The 4,411-nt window shown below is 45.5% G+C and overlaps 1 pseudogene; it reads right to left on the reverse strand.

Annotated features, from left to right (window-relative positions):
• Nucleotides 1-268: 268 nt before the first annotated feature.
• LOC118356779 lies at nt 269-866 on the reverse strand (annotated as a pseudogene).
• Nucleotides 867-4,411: the final 3,545 nt, after the last annotated feature.

Consider the following 4,411-nt stretch of genomic DNA (forward strand, 5'->3'; position numbering starts at 1 on the left):
TTTTTTCTCGGTTCAAGTTTAATAGAAACAAAAGACAAAACGTGATGCCCTGCTACTGTACATACAGTTGGCCTGCCCCATAACAGCTCAGGCCCTTCTCTCCAGAAAAGAAAGGCTGGCCTCCCCAACCCCTGCAGAAAAGGCCTGTCCTGTCCCCATACCACATCTGCACAGTCTAAAGTCTTATGGTCTAAGCATGGCAATAATACAAGAGAGAGTTTGTTTTCATGGCCACCCACTGCAGCCCAGCCCTAAAACAACCCGGCGCTCACTTCTGCTTAGAGAAATATTCTTTGCTCTTCTGGACATCAGGCTTGATGGTATCACTGCCAGGCTTCCAGCCAGCTGGGCACACTTCCCCATGCTTGTCAGGAAACTGGAAGGCCTGAACCAGTCGCCGAGTCTCATCCACAGAGCGGCCGACAGGAAGGTCATTTACCGTGATCTGCCTAAGGATACCTTTATCGTCAATGATAAAGAGGCCCCTGAAGGAGATGCCTTCATCAGCCTTTAAGACTCCATAGTCCTGAGCAATGGTACGCTTGGGGTCTGATTCCAAGGGAATGTTCTGGGGCCCAGTCCTCCTTGGTTCTTGGGTGTGTTGATCCATGCCAGGTGACAGAAATGAGAATCCACAGAAGCACCAATCACTTGACAGTTGAGTTTCTTAAATTCTTCTGCCCTGTCACTGAAGCTATGATCTCCGTGGGGCACACAAAGGTGAAGTCAAGAGGGTAAAAGAAGAACACAATGTATTTTCCTTTGTAGTCAGATAGGCTGAGATCTTTGAACTGGCCATCTGGCATAACAGCCGTGGCTATGAAGTTGGGGTCAGGATGCCCAATTTTGGCATTTCCTGAAGACATCTTGCTATCAGCGGCTCTGAGAGCAAAAAGGCCGAAAACAAGGCAGGAAGAAGACGCCCAATGTGGTTTTGAGGGGCAAACATGAAAAGGCTGGCTCTGGAAAAGGGAGGGTGGTAGAGCCGACCTACACTGAACCATGCCAAGATTTGTCCTTGTTGAGCTCTGAACACCCACTCGGGAGAGGCTGGGGCTGAGGCTACTAAGGTAACTGCCCAAACAGCCCCTGATTTCAACTGGAAAACCCAATGGGTAAGACGTCCCCCTGGTGGACAGGGAGCACCAACCCCAGAGACAGGGGCAGGTAGAGGACACACACACAGAGACGTGGACTTCTGGGAGCTCAAGCGGCTGTGTGAGAGTGTGCTTCGTATCACACAATCAGCGCAGGGGGAAGGAGAGTAAAGCTGGAGTTCAAACCTGGGTTGCCTGCCTCTGGGCCCTGACATTTCACTCATACTTCTTGTTTAAAAAGCTCGGGACTCTTTCTCTCCACTTCCTGCTGTGGGCATTCCCTTTGCCACCCAGGCTCATATACATAACCACAATCTAATCATAGTAGGTATGGGAAGAAGATGAATAGTGAAATGGATAAAGGCATGGGTTTGGGAGTAAATACTGAGTTGGGATTGAAGCAACATTCTACCTGTGGCTATAATCTACCTGTGATAGAATATCACGTTTTAGGGACGCCTTGCTGGCTCAGTCTGTTACGCATCTGCCTTCAGCTCAGGTCATGATCCCAGGGTCCTGGGATCAAGCCCCATGTGGGGCTCTCTGCTCAGTGGGAAGCCTGCTTCTCCCTCTGCCTCTGCGTGGTGCTCCCCCTGCTTGTGCACTCTGTCAAATAACTAAAATCTAAAAAAAAAAAAAAAAAAATCACATTCTAGACCCTGACCAAATGTAACTTCAAGTTCAGTATCTAACCTGTTCAGTATCTAACCTGTTGCACAGGGTTATTGTACCAGTAAAATAAGTGTGTGTAGCAGTGTGCACAGGAAGAGCTAAGGAGTGTTAGCTGCCGCTGCCGAGGAAAGCAGATGATCAATACCTTTAGGTGACCCGGACACTGAGGAGTAGCGTCCGGTCCAACCTTCCCAGTCACACCTCAGCCAGACTCTTCTCTATTTCCAGCCACTGGGTTTACTCTGCTAACCTGCCTCCTCTCCAAATCTGCCATCAACCTCTTCATCACACTTCCAAATCCTTTCCCTCTCTTAGGACCAGAACAGATGTCACTCTGTTTGTAAACCTCCCTCACGCGTCTCACTGGATATAACCTCTTCCTCCCTTTCTTTTTTTTTAAGATTGATTTATTTATTTGAGAGAAAGAGAGAGAGAACAAACGTGAGGCACAGAGGGAGAGGGAGAGAGGATCTCAAGCAGACTGTACACTAAGTGTGGAGCCCGATCCAGGGCTCGATCCCACGACCCTGAGGTCATGGCCCGAGCAGAAACCAAGAGTCGATCGCTCAACCCACTGCACCACCCAGGCACCCCGCTCTTCCTCCTCTGAATGACTGTAGCACATGATCAGCAGCCCCCTGCATGGTTTCCATCATTTTCTGCTTATGAATATGCCTTAGCCGTGCTTGTATTAAGAAATTACTTCCCTATTAGGAAATAAACAAATAAAGGCAGGGGCTGTACAATAACTGAAGCATTCTCTCTGGATTCAATAGCAAATGACCTTGCATCAAGTTGACAACCACCTTACTTGCCGAACGTGCTGGTGCCACCACGTCCTCACACTTCCCCCACATACCCCCCCAACACTAATTTAGTCTTTAACTAACACAAGTGGGGATAGGAAACATAAAAGTTAAAAAAAAAAAAAGAAGTTCTTCATTTTTTTACTTTTTACATGACTTTGTGAACAAAAAACTTTTGATTTTTTACATGAGAAGCACTTTGGCACAGTGCCAGGAGCTCCGGATGGCCAACCAGAAAGCACAGGCAATAAAACCAAGCTGCCCCTAACGTGCTTTGTGACCTTGGACTTGTCACTTAACCCCAGCTCACTTGGCAGCCTCTGTGGAGCCTTCCAGCTCTAACATTCCAGGATGCTTTTACTTTATTTCAATTTTCGAATATAAAGAGAGCCTTTCAGTGTTAAACAGCACCAACTTTAGTGGAGAGTCTTCTTATTGGTTTTGTTCACACTGCTATTGGCATGACCTTTTTGCCATAGTGCCCCCTGTGACCCATGAGAGAATACCAGAAGTCACAGTCCACAGCTCACTCTAATGAAAAATACAGTTTCTAATTGCAGTTTGGCCACTATCACAATATTGCCTTAAGGAGACAGCAAAGTGCAAGAACTGGATCTCCCTTGCAAATACACACCTTGGCTTGCAGATTTCCTAATACATAGTGACAGGGTTGAGCTTAACTATAAACGCTTTGTGAACGTGTACAGTTCTGAAGCCATAGGAGACAATTTAATAAGAATATCCTGCAAGTTCCCAGCCTGTGCTTGCACAGCAAGCCAGCACTTCCAAACTGTTCTCCCCCTTGCTGCGAGATTAGTTTATCCTGAATGTATTTCTACCACGGCCTGAGATGTCCCGTTTTCAACTCTTACTACATGAGAACTCTTCCTTCAAGGTATTTATCAATAAAAATGCCAGTATCTCTGAGATCCTTCAAAAGAGTGTACTTAGTTTGCCTGAAGAATAACACACCTGTATCTCCACAAACTCGACAGTTCCATCTTCTTTGACAAAGTTAAGGTCAGAACCACTCTCTGTAATCATTCTCTAATTTGATGTGCCCTGTGGTTGATCTAACCAGCATTCATCTCTGACTATGTCTTCAAGGTAGAAGAGATTCCTTCTCTGTTACACCAAACCCCTCTATTTTCCTCCTAAGCCCATGCTTTTTGTAAAGATCGGATTTGCAACTTAATCTCTTCCTCCCTTCCCATTCTGAATTATAACATGTTTATTTCCTGTTGAGATGTCTCCATAGCTTCTCTCTATGCTTAAGATAAATAAAAATGTATTCCTAACCTACAAGACTCTGTGTGTTTGGACAGCAGCCTATTTCCAGAGCATTACCTCATTTCATGACTTGCCCAGCCCCCTCCAACATTCACTGGGGCAACACCAAAACTTCCTGATGGCACAGATGCAACCAAAGTGAGGTACTGGGTACAAAGTTACAAGGTTAAAAGAGAAGGAAGAAAGAATGTATGTAAATATGTGAAATCACACATTTGAGCGAGAACATGGAGAGCACTGTGGACCAGCCAACTTTAACATGACATGATCACCAACCACTGCTAGTTCTCATGCATGTCATCAAATTTCTTTGCTTTGCCTCCTCTCTCTCTCTCTCTCCAAAGTGCTTTTTTTTTATTTTCAAAAAACAACTTTATTCATGACACATATTAAAAAAAAAAACTCCCACCCCCTGGAAATGAACTAAAAAAATAAACAAAATCCACCTCCCACCTCCCTGTTCCCACTTCCTCCCATACTCTCCAGATAAAAAGGAAAAAAAGGCAAAGGAAAACAAAACAAAACAAAAAATGCCCCCAAACCTCC

The sequence above is a fragment of the Zalophus californianus genome, chromosome 2 (assembly GCF_009762305.2).
Source record: "Zalophus californianus isolate mZalCal1 chromosome 2, mZalCal1.pri.v2, whole genome shotgun sequence".
NCBI classification, from domain to species: domain Eukaryota; kingdom Metazoa; phylum Chordata; class Mammalia; order Carnivora; family Otariidae; genus Zalophus; species Zalophus californianus.